Source organism: Somniosus microcephalus, unplaced genomic scaffold (genome assembly GCF_052327205.1).
Source record: "Somniosus microcephalus isolate GS21.2 unplaced genomic scaffold, FLI_Smic_1.0 unresolved_chr1, whole genome shotgun sequence".
Lineage (NCBI taxonomy): Eukaryota > Metazoa > Chordata > Chondrichthyes > Squaliformes > Somniosidae > Somniosus > Somniosus microcephalus.
In genome coordinates this window covers 60,453,775-60,476,019 of record NW_028225179.1, presented here as the reverse complement: position 1 = coordinate 60,476,019, position 22,245 = coordinate 60,453,775, and the positions used below count along the sequence as shown (strand labels likewise).

The 22,245-nt window shown below is 43.0% G+C and overlaps 1 non-coding gene across 1 annotated transcript; it reads left to right on the top strand.

Moving 5' to 3' along the window:
* Positions 1-5,459: 5,459 nt before the first annotated feature.
* On the top strand, positions 5,460-5,554 carry trnai-uau (transfer RNA isoleucine (anticodon UAU)). Its single transcript has 2 exons — positions 5,460-5,497; positions 5,519-5,554. It is a non-coding gene; the product is annotated as a tRNA-Ile (tRNA).
* Positions 5,555-22,245: the final 16,691 nt, after the last annotated feature.

Genomic DNA, 22,245 nt, shown 5'->3' with positions numbered 1-22,245 from the left:
GGAATTATGTGGACTTAATGGGAGTGGTTTACTAGATTTTGAAACAGTTTCTACTTCAGCGGCCATTGCCTCTAGGATTCAGAAGTGTTATTTTTGTGGGAATATCCGGCACCCTCGTCTGAAGTGTCCTGCTCGGGAGGCTGTGTGTAGTAAATGCGGCAAGAGAGGTCATTATGCAAGTGTGTGCAAATCATCAGGTTCAATTACCTTCCCTCCTTCTGGTGTGGGAGGGTCTTCCTCCACTATCTCTTCTGTGACTATTCAGCCTTTAGATAGGGCGTTTATTGCATCAATTTCTGCTGCATTTGCTCATGGCCTAAACAAAGCTATAGTTACGGCTCAAGTTAATGGGTTGGAAGTGAAGGCCCTTATAGATACGGGCAGTACTGAGAGTTTTATAAGTCTTCAGTTTGCGAAGGAGAAGCATTTGTAAATTTTGCCTGTTACGTATCAGGTGTGTATGGCTCAGACGACCCTTATTTCACAAATAGCTGGTTGTTGCTTTGTGAAAATGGTTCTTCTGGGTAATACGTATACTGATATACGCCTATCTGTTTTGCCTAATCTCTGTGCGGATATTTTGATTGGACATGATGTTCTTCAGTTACACGAGTCTCTTAGTCTTTCATTTGGAGGGACTAAGCCACCTTTATCTATTTGTGGATTAACCTCTTTATCTATTCCTCCATTATCACTTTTTTCTAATTTGATGTCGGATTGTAAGCTAATTGCTACCAAGTCAAGAAGATATAGTAGTCAGTATAGAGAATTTATTAATTCTGAAGTTCAACGTCTCTTATTGGAAGGAATCACTGAACCTAGTTGTTCGCCTTGGCGAGCACGGGTAGTTGTCACGACTAATGAGAGACACAAGAAATGAATGGTGATAGACTATTCCCAAACTATTAATAGGTATACTCAATTAGACGTGTACCCTTTGCCTAAGATTGATGAGCTTATCAATAAAGTATCTCAGTATAAAGTTTTTAGCACTATTGATTTAAAGAGTGCTTATCATCAGATTCCTATTGTTAAGAAGGATCAACCATATACGGCCTTTGAGGCTGGTGGAAAGCTGTATCAGTTTTGCCGAATACCATTTGGTGTTACTAATGGTGTTGCTTGTTTTCAACGGGCAATGGATGCTTTTATAAGTGATAACTCCCTCTCTGACACCTTTTCATACTTAGATGACATCGCAGTGTGTGGCAAATCAAGGGTGGAGCATGATTCTAATTTAAAAAGATTCCTTCAAGCTGCGGAAAAAGTTGGTTTAACTTTTAACAAAGAGAAATGTGTCTTTTCGACTACTGAAGTAAATCTTTTGGGTATATTCTTTCGGGAAATAAGATTAAACCAGATCCAGAACGTCTGCGACCATTGAACGATTTACCTTGTCCTACTAATTCTAAGGCCTTGCAACGAGTTGTTGGACTGTTTTATTATTATTCTAATTGGATTGCAAATTTTTCACGGAAGATCCGGCCTCTTATTCGGTTTACGACATATCCTCTATCATGGGAGGCCAGGACATGTTTTGAGAATTTTAAAAAGGATATTTTAGGAGCAGTTGTGCATTCCATTGATGAGCAGGTTCCCTTTGTGATTGAGACGGATGCTTCGGATTTTGCAATTGGGGCTATTTTGAACCAAAATGGAAGACCTGTGGCCTTTTTCTCACGTACTTTGAATAATAGTGAAAAAAGACATTCCTCAATAGAAAAAGAGGCATACGCAATAGTAGAAGCATTGCGTAAATGGAGACATTATTTATCGGGGTGACATTTCACGCTGGTAACTGACCAAAAATCTGTGTCCTTTATGTTTGATGTTAAACATTTTGGAAAGATTAAAAATGATAAAATAATGAGATGGAGGATTGAGTTGGCATGTTACCATTTTGACATAGTTTATCGTCCGGGGAAGGATAATGTTGCTGCTGATGCACTGTCGAGGGCTTATTGTTCGGTGATTCACGGAGATGCGCTTATTAATCTTCACAATGCCTTATGTCATCCTGGGGTTACGAGGATGATACACTTTGTACGCAGTAAAAACTTGCCTTTTTCAGTTGAAGACGTCAAGCGGATGACTTCATCATGTTCTATCTGTGCTCGGTGTAAACCAAGTTTCTTTAAGCCTCAACGAGCTCATCTTATAAAGGCTACTTCTCCTTTTGAACGTTTGAGTGTTGATTTTAAGGGACCTCTTCCTTCAACTACTCAAAACCGATATATATTTACTGTTGTGGATGAGTTTTCAAGGTTCCCTTTTGCTTTTCCTTGTGCAGATGTATCAGCTGCTACAGTTATTAAATGTTTGACTCAACTTTTTGTCATCTTTGGGATGCCTGCGTATATCCATTCGGATCAGGGAAGTTCTTTTATGTCTTCCCAGTTGAAGGAATACCTTCAGAGTCGGGGAATTTCTACTAGTAGAACTACCCCGTATAATCCCCAGGGTAATGGACAGTGCGAATGATACAGTGGGGTGATCTGGAAGGCAGTTATTTTGGCGTTGACATCCCGGAACCTTAGGAATACACAGTGGGAAATGGTACTGCCTGATGCCCTGCATTCCATTAGATCACTGCTTTCAACGGCTACTAATGTGACCCCCCATGAAAGGCTCTTTAACTATCCGCGGAGATCTACTACGGGATATTCGGTACCTTCATGGCTTACTATGCAGGGACCTGTGTTGCTTCGACGCCATGTTAGATTGTCAAAATATGACCCCTTGGTGGAGGAGGTGGAGCTGTTGGAGGCAAATTCCCAATATGCTCATATTCGATTCCAAGATGGGAAAGAAAGTACTGTTTCAATTAAAGACTTGGCTCCTTGTGGGGGCCAGCCCTCTTCTGAGGATATTAATAATGGTCATGATTCGGATAAGGTGGATGCTGTTACAGATACTACGAATATTTCCAATCCGATTGCAGATAATCATATTTCTATTAGCCAGCCTTTGGTAGATGTTTATGACCGTCCCAGTTCATCTTCTGATGGGATTTCCAATCCGGAAACCGTTGAGAATCGGGATATGGATAGCCTTCCTGTTGAAGATACTTCTGTGCCTTCTGGCGTGGGAGGGCAAGGAATTTCACCAAGGTTAAGAAGGTCGACATGAACAAGATATCCGGTCGACCGATTGAAAATGGACTTTTAAATTGATAATGTTTTAAAAATTGTTGAAATATTATAGTATTTTGTTTTAGTTGAGAGATACTTAATACTTATGCGTAATGTTATTATTTGTTGTTGTTCATTTAGTATTGTGTTATGTAAATAGTTTTATTCTCGTGCATAGTTTAGTTGTAAATAATTAATTGTAAATTGTAAAAGTTATTAGGTTGGAGTATATTTTAAAAGGAGGGGTGAATGTGGTGATTATTCCTTGATTAGTAAAAGTATTATGATTCGTTGTTTGTTAACTGCCTTGGGATATGTGTTGTAATCTCATTGGTAGTTGATGATCACATGATGTGTTGTGGCTACCTTAAATTCAGTCCTTTTCTAGCCTTAGTTGGGACTGGATGTAGAAAGATATGCTGCTAATTTTAAAGTTAATAAAGCTTAACTTTGGAAGGCAAATCTATTCTTTATTTCAAGTGCGTTTCATGAAAATTCTATAAATTAAAAGTTCTTTCGAAATGCTTCAGTATGAATTTAAACGTTGCACAGACCGCAAATCGAACTCTGGGCTCCCGCATTACACGCGATAATTCTACCCCTGAACCACCACTGCGCAACATACCTGGTTGTTCACTTCTCTTGTCACATTCTTGAATCTGTTAATGAAAGAATAAAAGACAGAGCAAAATACTGCAGCGTCTGCAAATGAAATTATTCAGAAAATGGTGTAAATACTCCGCAGGTCAGGGATCATCTGTGGAGAGGGAAACATAGGGTTAATGTTTCAGGTCGATGAGCTCCCCTCAGGTCTAAGGTTTTGCACCAACCATTGAAAAAATTGCAGGTAATTTATTAAAATTGATATTTCCAAGCTATGGTCAGTGTGATTTTCCAGAGAAAGGGCTATTGTGTTGCTTAATTTCACAAATTAAAAAACAAAGTTTGGAGTCCAAGCCAGAAACTCCTGTTTACTGAACAGGCACTTTAACCAACTGAGTCATGGAATTTTAAGAGAGAGGTAACTTTTCAGGTCGGCGAAGGGTCATCGATCTGAAACGTTAACTCCGTTTCTCTCTCCACAGATGCTGCCTGACCTGCTGAGTATTTCCAGCATTTTCTGTTTTTATTTCACATTTCCAGCATCCGCAGTGTTTTGCTTTTGTGCCAAAGCATTTTCCCTGGGTAACAGGTATTGCAGGTTTCTCTGGTTGTGTTTATCTTTCATTCTCCATCTATGAGTTGTTTCTGAATCCGTGAGTTTGTGCTGCTTTGTGGGTGAGCGGCAGACTTGTAGATATGTCCTGCCAGCGGTCCCAGGTAACAGGAGGAGGAGGCTCCAAAAATATCCCCATCCTCAATGATGGTGGAGCCCAGCACGTGAGTGCAAAAGACAAGACTGAAGCATTTGCAATTATCTTCAGCCAGAAGTGCGGAGTGGATGATCCATCTCGGCCTCCTCCTGAGGTCCCCAGCATCACAGATGCCAGTCTTCAGCCCATTCAATTCACTCCACGTGATGTCAAGAAACGGCTGAAGACACTGGATACTGCAAAGGCTATGGGCACTGACAACATTCCGGCAATAGTACTGAAATGCGGCTCCGAACTGTTGCTATTAGCATAGGCAGCGCTGCAGGATTCTGTAATGATCTCTCACACAGTCGGTATCTCTGTAGAGTTTGAGTGTGTACAGAACTGTATAGAGAAAAGGAGAATACCGTGTGGCTGTTAATGTATTTTATTAATCTCTACCTGCAAAACATGATTGAACCGGGGACCTGTTGCACTTTAGACGGAAGTGATAACCGCTGCACTTCGGAAACTGCTGCTCATTAAATAATTAGAGAAACAGCTCAGAACAGCAATTGTAATCCACAAATACTCTTACCCTGCGATACGGATTCCATTCCACGTCGAGGAGTTAACTTTAAGAAAACTGTTTATTCTATTACATACATCTCATTAGACTGTGTGAGAAGTTTGCTGTAATCGTCATTAATCAACCGGTAACTCACATGGTTAACGAATCATGGGCAAAACTTTAAAACGTTTCTTTGTTTTGCATGTGATGAATTTTCATCGGTTCTCATTTTGCAGACTGTATTTTAGGAGTTGGGTAAAAATGTTCAGTACTTATGACACCAGGATCTGGTGCAGCCTTTGGTAGATTCACCAGCTCGCGAACACATGAGAGTAACTCCTGCTTCACTCTTTCATATAAACCCAGCCAATGCGCCTCAATTGAACAACATTGCACCCACGCACGATTAGACAACCTGAAATGTGCAAGTAAATGTGCACGGATAACGAACACCAATCAAGCGCAGCTCTAGTGGCGCAATCGGTTAGCGCGCGGTACTTATATAGCAGTACAGGCTCGGAGAAATGCCGAGGTTGTGAGTTCGAGCCTCACCTAGAGCAGCCAATGCTTTTGCTGTGCGCTATTTCGACCGGAGCAGAAAGTACAATTGTTTTTTCCGCTAACTATACACTTCTTTGCTGTTCCACCTGGGCTCTTATGTTCCTCAGGCCCACCGTGTTCCAATAACGGATGGAAGTTTTAAAGGAGCCCTTCAGTGTTACTTATTGACAGGAGGGAAGGCGGGGCCAGTTTTAACTGTTAAACCAGCAACTATCAGGCAAAGAATAATGTGCAGGAAATAAATTCGATTTCAAAGCAGTGACTAAGTCTTTGGCACAAGCGAGAAGATGTGAAAACTCACGAGTTATCTGTACAGGTTTCCGACATCACGTTGAACACAAACAACGATTCACCTGAACATGATGTTGAGAATTACAAGGACGGAAGTTACGTACAGACAATCGCCCAAACACCATATCCACAATTAGGCTATCGCCGACCCTCTTGTTATGGGGAGAATAGTGAGCAGATTCAGGAAAACTGCTCATATAAAGAAGTGGATTTAGGAAAAGATAAACATATTTCAAATTAATGAACACGACCTCTGCGAATTGGGTTCGCACTAGAGCAGAGAAACCTAATGTAACTTCGGACAAAAATCGTCAGCTCCTTGGTCTTGGGGCATGATTCTCGCGTAGGACATTTCACAAATTAAAATGCGAGAGCTTCTGGACTCAAATCCCAGACGAACCCCACGGCATTTAGATAAAACTCACCAACTCGGGCATCACAACTGGAATCGCTTTTCTTTAAAATAGACTAACGCACTAAATGATCCGGGATTGTGAGCACACCCGGTTTAAACAGACACAGAGTGATCCTTGACTGACCACGACCCCGCCCATTATAGACAGGGCTGATTATCATTGCTTATGAAATCGATGGAAACATAACTGGGGCGGTTTTTATGAAGGGCGGCCGATTACGAGACACAATTTTTCTAGGGCGCCAAGTTGAAGTTTGACTCGATATCATTTTTCCCTTTATCTCCGTCATTTCACTCCAGCCGAATGAACAGAGACCTGAGCACATAATCCAGGCTGACACTCCAGTGCAGTACTGAGGGAGAGCTGCACTGTCGGTGCTGCCGTCTTTCCAGTAAGACCTTCAACCGAGGCCTCAGATCCCATGAGAGTATGCCAAAAAGAATGAGGATTTCTCCCCATTGTCCTGCCCATTATTTATCTCTCAACTAAAGACACTAAAACAGAAAATCTCCTCATTAAGTTTGATAAATATTTTTGAAATTACATTTCCTCCTAAACGATAAAGTTGTTTTTCTGCTCCCTACTCATTTGGCTTTGTTCCCGCTAGTCTTTCATTTGGTGGCAATCGCAGAGGAAGGAAGGAAGACAGGTCGGGATGATTCTCCATCTCTGATTCCCGTCCTGCCTTCATTCAAGAACTCCAGTGGTCTGTTTTAATTTCAACAAGATATGAAGAGTGCACAGATCTGAATCACCAGTGTGATTTTGACGAGATTGCGATTACAAAGCCTATTTTACGCAAAATTCAGTGAAATGCTCGGAAGGTTTATCAGCATCAATCGTGTAATGGAATAACGACGAGGACGGGGTTCGAACCCAAGTGTGCAGATCACAATGGATTACACTGCGCTCAACCATTCCAAGGGATATGGGGAGAAGGCAGTGACAGGGTACTGAATTTGGATGATCAGCCATGATCTCATTAAATGGCAGAACAGGCTCGAGCGGCCGAATGGCCTACTCCTGCTCCTATGTTTCTGTTTCATGCTATTTGCATCTAAGCAGAAATACTCTGAAAGAAAGTCCCCTTCACCGCTTGTCCTGCCCGTGCACACAGACCTACAATGTTGAAAATGTACAATCAGCCCATGTAAGTAAATGGCCTTCCGTTATCTTCAGGTGAGGGGCTGTCAGAAATGGTCGGTTTGAAGGCAGATTCAGAAAAGGTTTCGCCCAGTTATTTAAACGACCGCGGCAGGACTCGAATCTGCAATCATCTGCTAACTGAACGATTCGCACCGAAATCAAACCCCTTATCCATTTGACCACATGACCACTGCTGCCCGGATCTTCTTGTGATGGGGAGAATTGTGAGCAGTTTCAGGGAAACGGCTCATATAAAGCAGTGGATTTAGGAAAATATAAACATATTTCATAAAAATGAACAGGTCCTCTGCGAACTGGGTTCGGAACAGCGCAGGAAAACCGATCGCAACTTCGAGCCCAAAATCGGCGGTTCGTTGGTCTAGAGGTCTGATTCTCTCTTAGAGAATTTCGCTGCTAAAATAAATACGAGAAATCCCGGGTTCAAGTCCCGGCCTGAACCCCGCCAACCTTAACAACGGGGTCATCACAGCTAATTTCGCACTCCTGTTAAAAAGACTTATACAATTGATGATCCGTGACTTTGCACTCACCCGATTTAATCATAGGATCATAATCGCACAGACGGAGGTAATTCGAGCCAGTGTCGGTTCTCTGTAGTGCAATCAAGTCAGTACCATTCTCTCGCACTATCGCCGTATTTCTGCAAGTTTATTTCCCTCAAATGCCGATCCAGTCTCCCCTTGAAAACATTCAGTGTCTCTGATTCCACCACTTCCAACGGCAGTGAATTGCAGATCATCACCAGTGCGTAATTTTGTTTCTTCACACCCTCCTGTATCTTTTGCCTATAATCTTAAATCCCCTAGTCCTTGTACCATCAACTAGTGGGAAAAGCCGTTCCCTGTCTCGCCTATCGAAACCCGTCATTATCTTGTACACTTCTATCAAATCACTCCTCAACCTCCTTTACTCTAATGAAAACAAATCCAGCTTCTCCCACCTGTCCTTGTAGCTAAGATCCCCCTTCCCCGGAACCATTCTGGTAAATCTCCTCTGCACCAGCTCAAGGGCCTTCACATCCTTCCTAAAGTGTGGTGACCAGATGAGACGCAATACTCCAGTTGTGGCCTAGCCAGCACTCTATAAAGTCTCAGCATAACTTCTCTACTTTTGTACTCAATACCTCTATATATGAAGCCCAAGATCACAAATGCTTTGTTAACCATTCTCTCAATATGTCCTGCCACATCTAGGGACCTATGTACATTAACTCTCAGGTCTCTCTGTCCCTGCACACTATTTAAAACTGTGCCTTTAAGTGTATATTCCCTCTCCCTGTTCGTTCTGCCAAAATGCATCACCTCACACTGCTCTGTATTAAATCCCATCTGCAACTTGTCTGCCGGTTCTGCTAGCCTTTTTATGTCCTGTTGTAGTCGATTGGCATCATCGTCACTGTTTGCCACACCCCCAGGTTTGGTGTCATCGGCGAATTTAGAAACTCTACTCCGTATTCCAATATACAGGTCATTTATATATAGCGAAAAGGCAGTGGCCCCAGCACTGACCCTTGGGGAAAACCACTGTCTACCATCCTCCAATCTGAAGGACAGCCATTTACCACAACTCGCTGTTTTCTGTCTCTAAGCCAATTCATTATCCAAGCTGCCACTGACTCACCTATTCCATGAGCCTCAATTTTGTTAACTAGCCTTTTATGTGGTACTTTGTCAAACGCCTTCCGAAAATCCATGTAGCCAACATCCATTGCATTCACTTCATCAATCCTCTCTGTTACGTCATCAAAAAATTCAATAAGATTAGCCAGGCACGTTCTGCATTCCACACATCCGTGTTGGCGCTACTTAATTAGCTTAAACTTCTCCAAGTGCCCGTTAATTTTTCCTTGATTATTGTTTCTAAAACTTTACCCACCACTGATGTTAAACTGACTGGCCTGTAGTTATTGGATCATCCTTACATCCTTTCTTGAAAAAAGGTGTCACATTTGCCACTTTCAAATCCTCAGGCACCTCCCCCGCAGCTAGGGAAGATAGGAAAATTATGGCAAGCCTTCTTTGTCTCTAATAGGCCGCACCCCGCCTCTTACTACCCGCTTACTGTTTACATGCCAGTGGTAGATTTTTGGGTTCCATTTTATGTTTCACGCCATTCTACTCTCATAGTCTCTTTGCCAATCTTATTTGTATCTTCACATCCCCTCTCAACTTATTATATTTGGTCTGATTCTGCCTTGAAGAATTCGCCTGATATGCATCATACAACCTCCTTTCTTGTTTAAACAGAAAATAGGTTATATGGTGCATTTCAGGTAAACATCCCCTTTAAACAGATAAATAATGATCTAGGAATGACAGCACATCACTTTTAAACAGACACAGAATGATCCGGGACTGACGGCACATCCCTTTTAAACAGACACAGAATGATCCTGGCCTGACAGCACTTCCTGTTTAAACAGACACAGAATGATCCGGGACTGACAGGACATCCCTTTTAAACAGACACAGAATGATCCGGGTCTGACAGTTCATCCCTTTTAAACAGATACAGAATGATCCGGGACTGACAGCACATCCCTTTTAAACAGATACAGAATGATCCGGGACTGACAGGACATCACATTTAAACAGAGACAGAATGATCAAGGACTGACAGGACATCCCTTTTAAACAGAGACAGAATGATCCGGGACTGACAGCACATCCCTTTTAAACAGTTATACAATGATGCGGTTTATTCTTGGGCCCCAAATTGAAGTTTTAGTCCACTGTCATTTTTTTGTCTTCGCCATTTCACTTGAGCCGAATGAACTGAGTTTATGTGTCAGCCGTGGCTCAGCGGCAGCAAACTCAAGCCCCACTCCAGAGACTTGAGCACATAATCCAGGCTGACACTCCAGTGCAGTACTGAGGGTGTGCTGCACTTTCGACGGTACCGTCTTTCTGAAAAGACGTAACACCGAGGCCTCAGATACCATGGCACTATTTCGAAAAGAACGAGGATTTCTCCCCAGTGCACTGCCCATTATTTATCTCTCAACGAAAGACAAAAAAACAGATAATCTGGTCATTAATGTTGATAAAATCTTTTAAAATTACATTTGTTCCTAAAAGTTAAAATTATGTTTCTGCTTTCTAATCATTTGTTTTCCCGCTAGTCTTTCATTGGGTTTCAATCTCAGAGGAAAGGATAGAGAGGAAATGGTGTATCTGTGATTCGCGATCTCTGTTCTACGTTTATGCAATGAGTCCGTGTTTATTTTAGTATTCGCATGAACAGCACAGAGGCACAGACTGAAAAGCCCAGTGTGGCCAGCAATGATGAGGATGGGATTCAACCCCACGAGTCCAGAGCACAATGGATTAGTAGAATGACCATCGGTTTTAATGGTCAGTTTTAAGCTGGATTCCGAGCAGAGAAAAACAATTCCGCCCAGTGAGTTAACAGACTGCGCACCATTCCGCTGCTCTCCCCCATAGTCCGAAAAGATTTTCCATTCCGCCTATATATTAATAATTTAAGCTTTGCCATGAGCTAAGTGTAGCAAGCTTGAGAGGAAAATGTGACTTTGGACGGAAGGATCTGTAGGGTTTTAGTTCTAACTCTCTTCACTCTTTAGGGTAATCAGAGCTCAGATCAACCAAAGCTTTAAACTTTTCAAACAAATCGTTTTATTAACCTAATAATACAAGTGTTACAGAGAGAGATTTGTATAACCTTTAACTCAGTGGTGCAACTCAAAACTCAGAATGGTCAATTCTACTGCTTCGGGAGATGGAGAGATGAATTATGTGTTGGTGTCTCCTTGGTGTTTTTCTGGTCAGTCTTCCAGATCTCCACTCCGTTTGTCTGTCTCCTGGAATGTCTCCTGGAATGTGTTCTGCTTTTCACTTTAGAATGGCTGCTCTTGTACCATTGCTGCTGACAGAAACAAGCCTTCCAGTGACTTTCCATTCTCTCTCTCCCATGGTTACACAGACTGATGCTACCGGACAGCACCGAGTGTATGCAAAGGTTCCTCAGAGACTGTCGAGGACTCCTTATCTGGAGCTTCCAGACAATCTGCAGAACACTTTTGGAATTCGGTCAGCAAAACTTCTTGAAGTAAATAAGTGATCCAGGTCTCTCGGCAATCCTTTAGTTTCCTTAAAAACGGCATTGAAAATTCCAAAATCCTTCCAGAGGGAGCAGATTCAAGAAAATAAATTATTTGAAGTAATTAATTACAATAATGAGAGAATCTGCTGCGAGCAGGGTTTGAATATACGTGGAAAAACCCAATGAATTTACAAATCCAACGCCTTAACCACTCGGCTACCGCAGCTGCAAAAACGGCTAAGAAGTTAAATTATCAAATCGCTGACCCTGTTTATTATTGGTGATGACGGTTTTGTGATATTTAATTTGCTGCAAATTCAGCAAGTCCAGAAGAATCGCAGTGATCATTACAATAAAATAAAACTTCCGATATTTAACGGTAATGTAAGATGTTGAGAACAGTATGGAATATTCTGCAGGATAATGACAATAAACAGCAGGAACATTGTGTTCTGCTCCCACAAGACACAGATCAGCCTCAGCCTCTGCTCCATGCCCGCCGGCTGCAGAAACCTTGTCTCCAGATTATAAACTCATTCTAGGTTGGAGATAAATATTCAGGATAGAGACTGAACACAGCGGGAGAGATCAAATATATAAAGCAGTTATTTCAGACCAGAGACAGCGATAGATGTCCTATATTGCTCAAATGCATCAATATGTGAATATGACATTAAATGTGTTTAAATGCAGTGGGGGATTTAAAGTAGATTCGGGGCCAGTAATTTCCAAGGTGATCTTTTCTGTGTCTCTCTTGCCTCTCTCCCCCTTCCTTCGTTGGGATCACAGGTGTTTTTGCACAGAGTTGAACCTAAATCATTCAAGTTCAATATTGTAATTGTTGCATCACAATAATCAAAATCTTGTTAAAAATGGTGGCTCATTAGCTCCCCAGTGTCAGAGGAAGATTTGTCTGATCCCCTCATTTATTTCATGTAAGACACAAACACAGGTATTTATTCAGAATCAACCCACAGATTGAAACTGAGATAAACACAGTGAAATACAGACAGCATCGGGACACATGGCGGAATAGACAGGAGAGGAGAATCAATAAAAAACGGCCTCAGCCTCCAACAGACAGTGACAGGTAGCTGATAGATATCAGTGAGAGGAGGCGGCATAGTTGCGGTATGATTTGGCTTCGTGGCTTAGCTGGTTAAAGCGCATCTTTGGTAAACAGGCGATCCTAGGTTCGACTCCCAGCAGGGCCTTTTTTCTTTGTCCGAATGAATCTCCAGGGGTGAGTTTCTTCTCGTGCGAAAGAGATACAGTCCTTTTAAATGTAACTGCGGCTGCACTAGTTCCCATTATGGATTAAAGCTCCATTCGCTGCGGGTAGTGGGTCGAATTCCACCGGTGTCAAAATTTCTGGCGGTGCTAATTTTGGCATCTTCACCAAAAATCGATCTTTTCTAAGCAGTGCCGTGCGTGACTTGGCTGCGGTTAGGGCAGAGCTGGCGCTGCTGATGTGTGACGACAAGATCGATTAGTGGTCAGTACTCTGCGTTGCGGCCACAACAACCTTCGATCGAATCTAAATCACGGTATAGCTCGCTTTATATCTTCTGTTCTCTGCAGCACCTGCTGATAGAACACAGCAAAAAATCAATCTTCTCTACAACAAACAGCATTTTTTTTAGTGATGGTGAAAACCTATTTACTCCTTCCAATCCCGCGCTCTCACATGCCTGAGCTTGATGCTCCATAATTCAAACCCGCCTCTTCTCCCAGATTTTTCTTCCGTCCACAATCTATAGCCCTCCTTCACTTTCCTCCTTCCGTTTCTTTGTCACTTTTCTGCGGCATTACCTTAATCTAACATTCACTTTCACCTACTTACACTGTTTAGTTTGCTCTGCTACCACCGCTGTTCCTGGCGGCACATGTCCCATTCGCAGCAATCTGAGTTGATGCTTTGAAACCAGTCGATACATTTAGAACTGCGAGACCGCTCGACAGACAAACATTTAGAAAGCAGGGCTGGCTTTTGGAAGCAAAACAACCGGTTTGCACAAGAAATTTTATTGACGTCATTGCTAATCGTAATTGCGATTGCCGTCAGTAGCGGATTATTCGATGTCTCTTTGAATCGGGTTTGCTCGCATTCTTGCTTTGGTGTTTCATAGCTGCGAGACGGCCAGTGTTCAAATCCCGGAACAGCCCCGCTCGCTTTTAGTCAAAACTCAGCTTCTTACAGTTCATCGACATTTCAGAAAACATAAATACTTTCCATTAAAAACATGAGATTTCGTGTCATTTTGCCCATATATTTCGAAATCACAGAGCTTCACTTAAGCAACTGAAAACCAACCAACTGAGAAAAGTTAAAGGCTCTCAGGTATATTCAGCTTGGTGTGTCATTGGAGTTATTGCATCCTTGTTCGATTCCGGCCAATGCAGGACCTTTACATTTTGCTTTCTGCACCCATGAGCTCGCCTGAATTGGGATAAACTTACATTCAGCGTCAATATTCTTGAAATACCCTCTTCCCTGAATATTAGTCAGTCCTGCTTCCTCTAGCGCTGAAAGGATGTGAGATGCTTGCTTGTGAATTGGTCCTATGGGTGCCGAATTCAAACCGTGCAGGGTTCTGCACTGACCGGGAATCAAACCGGCGTGAACAGCCTGCCTGCTCTGATTAAAAGAGCTGCGCGCCTCTTCTTTCGATCAGGCACATTACTGCCTTCCTGAATTAATGGAATGCCCTTTGCTTGCAGAAGCTGATTCCACATTTTCAGCATTGTCGATCTGGGTGCACGGGCAGGACAAGCGGTAAAGGGGACTTTCTTGCGGAGTATTTCTGATTGGATTCAAAAAGCAGGAAATGGAATGGCTGAGTTGTCGTAGACGGGAGACGAGAGGTTAAGATGATGGAATGCTAATCCATTGTGCTTATTTATTGTGTTGAATGTTTGATGCTGATGAACCTTCCCAGCATTTGACTGAATCTTGCATAAAATTAGCTTTAAATTCTAATCTCGTCCAAACCACTGGTCTTGGCCTCTTCGTTGTTCATATCTTGTTTAAATTAACATGGACCATTGGAATTCTTCACCTTCTCGAATGAAGGTGAAACAGAGATCGCGAATCAGAGAGAGAACTTTCTTCCTTCTTCCGTCAGTTCGTTCGGCTGGAGTGAAATGATGGAGATAAAAAAATATGACATCCAAACAGAAACAATGTGCACGAAAGTCCTCTTCACCACAAGTCCTGCCCGTTACACCCGGATCAACAACGTTGAAAATGTACAGTCAGCTTCTGTGAACAAAAGGAATTTAGATATTTCCGTTACATGAGGTCAGTGAGTGTTAGAAATGGTCAGGTGTAAAAAAGGTCCGATCCAGGTTGGAACCCATTGTGCAAACCAACCGCGGCAGACTGGAAACTACAATTTTCTGATAACATTATAATACACATCAAAGTTAAACACCGTATCCATTATGTGATGCGGTTATTATTATCTGATTTCTAATTGTTCTTGAAATACCACTGAATTAACTGACTGGCAGAATCGCGTTAACTCCACGTGATCGGCTCGGCTCATCCTTGGGCCGAGTGGAGAGTGGTGCAAACAGATTTTGCAACTGAATCATTAATGTTTTTCAAGGATGGAAAACTGCCCCCTACACTTCCTGTCACACAAGTGGCCCCAGCCCCATCCTACTTTCATGATGCTTAATCCCCTCTGAGCTGGACTGACGAACCATTTTCAAGAAGAAGGCTCATCGTCTGCTCAGCAGAAAAGTCAATCTGCTGGACGTCCAGCTCTGCCAGATTGCATGTTCTTTCAGACAGCTTTCCAACTGGACAGAGGCATCCAACTGCCGTGCGAGCATTGCTGACTAGTTCAAGTCAACAATATTAGATTCTTATTACAAAACTAGTTTTGAATCTACGACTTATAAGATATTGCAGAATTAATAGCTCAACATTGTCGTCTGTCTCAGCATCCTGATATAATACACTCTAGAATAGTCAACTGTACTGAAAATGTTGCGTTATTTCACTGTGACAGCGAAGAAGCATTTGAGTGAAGCCATTGGCCACGAAGTTTTACCAGTTCTTTTCCTATATGCGTGGCTGGGGAGATGGCGCAAGAGGGAGGTCTTTTGATTCCTGAGGCATTGGGACCATTTCTGGGGAAGGTTGGACCTGTACAAGCTGAACGGGTTACACCTCGAGAGCCAGATCCAATATTCAAGTGGGGAGGTTTGCTAGTGTTGTTGGGGAGTGTTTAGTCTAGCTTGGCAAGGGGATGGGCACCAGAATATAGGAGTACAAAAGAGGAATAAGGTGAATAAAAGATTGAGTGTGTTGGATAGCACCAGAGAAGAAAGTAGTACTAGAGGAGGAAGTAGTACAATATTAGATAGGAGCAGACTAATCAAGACTACGAAAAAATGAAAAATTGGTTTAGAATGTACGTACATAAAAGCACAAAGTGTGGTGAATACAAGCACAATTAGCCATGTGGCAATATGATGTTGCAGCAACAACCGAAACGCGGCTTAAAAACGGCAAGGACTTGGTATTTAATATTCAAGGGTACAAGGTGTTCAGAAAGAATATGGAAGGAAAAATGGGAGATGGGGTGACAGTGCTGATTAAGGAAGACATTGTATTTTTGAAAGGGAAGATGTTCTTGAGGGGATGAGGACAGAATCCATTTGGTTAGAGCTGAGGAGCAAAATAAGTTTGATCACGGTATTGGGGTATTCTACAGGCCCGCAAATAGTGAGAGGGAGGCAGAGGAGCAAATCTGCAGGGAAGTCGCAGAGATATGCCAGAACCAGGGGCCACAGTCTAAGGATAAGGGATAAACCATATAGGACAAGAGATGAGGAGGAATTTCTTCACCCAGAGAGTGGTGAACCTGTGGAATTCTCTACCACAGAAGGCAGTAGAGGCCAATTCAATAAATATATTCAAGAAGGATTTGGATAAATGTCTTAAGGCTAAAGGGATCAAGGGATATGAGGAGAAAGCAGGGACAGGGTACTGAATTTGGGTGAGCAGCATGATCGCATTGAATGGCGGAGCCGGCTCGAGCGGCCGAATGGCCTACTCCTGCTCCTATCTTCTATGTAGCTCTGTTTATGTTTCTATAGTATGGTGATACTGGGGGACTTTAATTACCCAAATATCGATTGGAATAATGCCAGAGTAAAGGGAAAGGAGGAGGAGGAAGTTCTGAAATGTGTTCATAGAATTTCCTTGACCAATATGTTCTTGGCCCAAGTAGGAAGGAGGCATTGCTGGATCTCCTGCTGGAGAATGAGGTGTGCCAGGTCGACCAAGTGTCTGTGGGAGAACACTTGCGTCTGAGTGATCATCGTATCATAAGATTTAGATTAGCAATGGAGAGGAGCAAGGAACAATCTAGAGTGGAACTTCTAAACTGGAATAATGCTAACTTAAATGGGAAGCGAAAGGATCCAGCCAGATTAAAATGGAACCAAAGGATGACAGCAAAACTGTAACGGAACAATGGGTGATCGTTAAGGAGGAGATGTTCCAAATACAGGCTAGATACATTCCAACAGGAGGGAAGGGTAAGGGAACCAAAGCAAGGGCTCCTTGGATGACGAGGGAGATAGAGAAGCTGATGAAATAAAAAAAGAGCGTGTATGATGAATGTCAGGTGAATTCTTCAACGGTGAACCAGACCAAATAAATAAGTTGAGAGGGGAAATGAAGATGAAAATAAGATTGGCAAAGAGAAAATATGAGAGTAGAATGGCGGTTAACATAAAAGCGAAACCCAAAATTCTTCTACCGGCATGTAAAGTGTAAGCGGGGAGTAAGAGGTAGGGTGGGGCCTATAAAGGACAAAGAGGGTGATATATGCTTAGAGGCGCAGGGCTTTGTATCTGTGTTTACTAAGGAGGTGGATGCTGACAAAATATCAGTAGAAGTGGATAAGGTAGAATCAATGGAAGGGGTGAACGTTGATAAATAGGGTGTACTAGATAGGCTGGGTATTCTTAGAGTGGATAAGTCGCCTAGTCCAGATGGCCTGCATGCCAGGTTGCTAAAGGAATTGGGAGTGCTTGCCATAATTTTACAATCTTCCATGGATGCGGGGGTGGTGCCAGAGGATTGGATATTGGCAAATGTGACAGCATTGTTCAAGAAAACGTCTAAGCACAAGCCTAATAACTACAGGCTGGTCAGTTTAAAATCAGTGGTGGGTAAAGCTTTAGAAACAATAATCAAGTCTAAAATTAACGGGCAATTGGAGAGGTTTAAGCTAATTAAGGAGATCCAACACGGATTTGTAAAGGGCAGATCGAGTTTGCGTAATCTAATTGAATTTTTTGATGAAGTAACAGGGTGGATTGATGAAGGGAATGCAATGGATGTTGTCTACATTGATTTACGGAAGGCGATTGACAAAGTACCACATAGAAGGCTATTTGATAAAATTGAGATTTGTTGAACAGGTGGGTCAGTGACAGCTTGGATAAGAAATTGGCTTAAGAACAGAGAAGATCTGCAGTTCTCTTCCATTTTTATTCTTTTCCTCCATATAACTTGATTCCCTTCCCAGCAACACCGTGTAGATCTCAGTCTTGGAAGCAACAATTGACCCCCAGCATCCAAAGCCTTTTCGGATCGAGAGTTCTGGATTTCTAAAACCTTTGAGAGAGAAGTTGCTTTCGGATTTAATGTCTAAATGGCCCGGCTCTAATTTTGAGGTTATGACCCTTGTCTTTGATTCCACAACCAGAGGAAATAGTTGATCTCCATGTACCCTATTAATCCATTTAACATGTTAAACACCACAATCCGATCACCCCTCAATTTTTTAAACTCACGTGAACAAAAGGCAGCTTTATACAATCAATCCTCATAATTTAACGCAGTAAGTCTCGGTGTTCATCTGGTAAATCTGCGCTGCACAACTCCGAGGCCAATATATCCTTCCTGCATGCCGTGCCCAGAACAGAACACAATACTCTAGATGTGGTCCAACAAGAACTTTGTAAACTGGAGAATATCATCCTCCTATTTAATATTTCAGCCCTCTTGAGGTAAAGGCCAACCTGCTTTGGAAAGTGTGCAGAGGAAAACCACTAGACTAATTCCCAGTATAAAGCATCTTAGTTGTCAAGATCGGCTGAACGAGTTGCGTGTCGACACTTTACAGAAGCCTAGACTGAGGGTTGATCTGATCGATGTTTATAAGATGATGAAGAGTAGCTTTAGTTCCAGTTCACAATTTGTTCCAATTTAATATTTGAGGGAGGACCAGGGGTGACAATTTTAAGTTGTATAAGGCCAGATCTTGATCAGATGTCTGGAGGTGGTTCCTTTCCCAGAGAATAGTGGAACTCTGGAACAATCTGCCGGCTCGGGCAGTGGACGCCGATTCGCTGAATTTCTTCCAGCGAGAGCTGGACCTGTTTCTGACTGGGGCAGATTCACCTCGTACAACAGCACGGTCCTGCGAGGAATACAGGGCCAGGGTGATTTCCTGGGCTAATTCCGCTCACCTAGATGGGTCAGAGTGGAATTTCCCCGAATAGAAGCCGAGATGAAATGGACACACGCTGTCTGAAAGGCCAGCTGATGGGGTGTTGGTGGCAGAGAAATTCTACACTGGCTGAACGGCTACGGTGCCAGCGGCTCGTTGTTTTGGTGGTGTGATTCTCGCTATGGGGTTTCACTGATTGATATGTGAGAGGTCTCCTGTGCAAACCCCGAACAAGTGCAATATGTTCCCATTTGTAGTGAAAAACCATCAGTTTATGGCGCAGCGCAACCCACCTCGCCTCGGGCTTGCTGCAACATTTAAGTATTAATAATGAAGCACGCCTTTAATGCATCATTATTTCGATTCGAGTTCCCAGCAATGTCAGGCTCCATAATCATAACTGATCATAAGCTGCCATTTAGCGATTCTGGTTTGTCTAAAGTTAGACTCAAAATGAAAAAGTTCTGGTTCGCTTTGGGTTTCAATTGCCTCCCACGTCCCTATAATGTCCGATTCTCCCAGTTATTCACACAGAAATTGTTACCCTACCAATCCAGGTCAGTAAGCACAGGGATGATACTGGACGGGACTTGGTGCGAGTAAGGACACGGGCAGGCAGGATTACCTCAGTTTTCCGAAGGTTAGAACGTAGAAAGCCGGCCAGACGTGCATTGGAATAGTCAAGTCTGTTGTGTTCTGTTCTGCGCACCGCACGCAGGAAGGATATATTGCCCTTGGAGTGGTGCTGCGCAGATTTAGCAGAATAATACAGAGGCTTACAGGGTTAAATTATGAGGATTAATTAATTTGGCTTCTGTTCTCTTGAAATTAGAAGATGGATGGGTGATCTGATCATGGTGTTTGAAGTGTTAAAAGGTTTAATAGTGTACATAGAGTTAAACAAGTTCCTCTGACTGGGGAATCAAGTACAAGGGGGATAAAACTTAAAACTACAGCCGCTCCATTCAAAAGTGAAATCCGAAATCATCTTTTCACATAAATAGAGTCATAGAGTCATAGAGTTATACAGCACAGAAAGAGTCCTTTCGGCCCAGCGCGTCCGCGCCGGCCATCAGGCCCTGTCTAATCTAATCCCATTTTCCAGCATTTGGTCCGTAGCCTTGTATGCTATGGCATTTCAAGTGATCATCGAAATGCTTCTTGAATGTTGTGAGGGTTCCTGCCTCTACCACCCTTTCAGGCAGTGAGTTCCAGATTCCAACCACCCTCTGGGTGAAAAATTTCTTCCTCAAATCCCCTCTAAACCTCCTGCCCCTTACCTTGAATATATGCCTGATCCTGCTCCTATTTCGTGTGTCTAATTCTGTTAGATTCAGGAGATGTTTCTGTGATAGTAGATTGACAGTTAGGATCAGATCAGCCATGATCTTATTGAATGGCGGAGCAGGCTCGAGGGGCCGATTGGCCTACTCCTGCTCCTATTTCTTATGCCCCCTTGTTATTGACCCCTCTACTAAGGGAAAAAGTTCCTTTCTATCTACCCTATCTATGCCGCTCATAATTTTGTACACCTCAATCAGGTCCCCCCTCAGCCTTCTCTGCTCCAAGGAAAACAACCCCAGCCTGTCCAGTCTTTCTTCATAGCTGAAGCGCTCCAGCCCAGGTAACATCCTGGTGAATCTCCTCTGCACCCTCTCCAAAGCAATCACATCCTTCCTATAGTGTGGCGACCAGAAGTGCACACAGTATTCCAGCTGTGGCCTAACCAGCGTTTTGTACAGCTCCATCATAACCTCCCTGCTCTTATATTCTATGCCTCGGCTAATGAAGGCAAGTATCACAAATGTCTTTTTAACCACCTTATCCACCTGCTCTGCTGCCTTCAGGGATCTATGTACATGCACACCAATGTCCCTCTGATCCTCTGTCTTTCCTAGGGTCTTACCATTCATTGTGTATTCCCTTGCCTTGTTAGTCCATCCAAAATGCATCACCTCACACTTTTCAGGGTTAAATTCCATTTGCCACTGTTCCGCCCATCTGACCAACCCATCTATATCGCCCTGCAGACTGAGGCTACCCTCCTCGCTATTTACCACCCCATCAATTTTTTTGTCATCTGCGAACTTACTGATCATACCTCTTACATTCACATCCAAATCATTAATGTAGACCACAAACAGCAAGGGACCCAGCACGGATCCCTGCGGTACCCCATTGGACACAGGCTTCCAGTCACAAAAACAACCTTTGACCATCACCCTCTGCCTTCTGCCACTAAGCCAGTTTTGGATCCAATGTGCCAAGGCACCCTGGATCCCATGGGCTCTTACCTTCTTGACCAGTCTCCTATGCGGGAGTTTATCGAAAGCCTTACTGAAATTCATGTATACCACATCCACAGCATTTCCCTCATCCACACACCTAGTCACCCCCTCGATAAATTCAATCAAATTAGTCAGAAATGATCTGCCCTTGACAAAGCCATGCTGACTATTCCTGATTAATCCTTGCCTCTCCAAGTGGAGACTAATTCTGTCCCTCAAAATGTTTTCCAATATTTTCCCTACCACTGATGTTAGGCTAACTGGCCTGTAATTCCCTGATTTATCCCTACTATCCTTCTTGAATAATGGTATTACCTTAGCTGTTCTCCACTCCTCTGGCACATTCCCTGTGGCCAGAGAGGTTCTGAAAATTTGTGCCAGAGCCCCTGCAATCTCCTCCTTTGCCTCACACAGCAGCCTGGGATACATCTCTTCCGGGCCTGGGGATTTATCCACTTTTAAGCCTGCTAAAACCGCCAGTACCTCCTCCCTCTCGATGCTAATATGTTCAAGTATATCACAGTCCCCCTGCCCGATTTCTATGTCTACATCGTCCTTCTCCATAGTGAACACAGATGCAAAAATTTCATTTAAAACCCCACCTACATCTTCTGGCTCCACACACATATTGCCATTTTGGTCCCTAATGGGCCCTACTCTTTCCCTAGTTATCCTCTTGCCCTTAATACACTTATAAAACACCTTAGGATTTTCCTTTATGTTGCTCACCAGTGTTATTTCATGGCCCCTCCTCGCTCTCCTAATTTCTTTTTTAAATATCCCCCTGCACTTTTTATACTCCTCTAGGGCTTCCTCTGTCTTTAGTCCTTTGTATCTGCCAAAAGCCCTCCTTTGTTTCCTAATCCATTCTCGTATATCCCTTGACATCCACGGTTCCCTGGGCTTGTTGGTCCCACCCTTGACCTTTACGGGAACATGTTGTCATTGTACTCTCTAAATTTCCTTTCTGAAAGACTCCCATTGC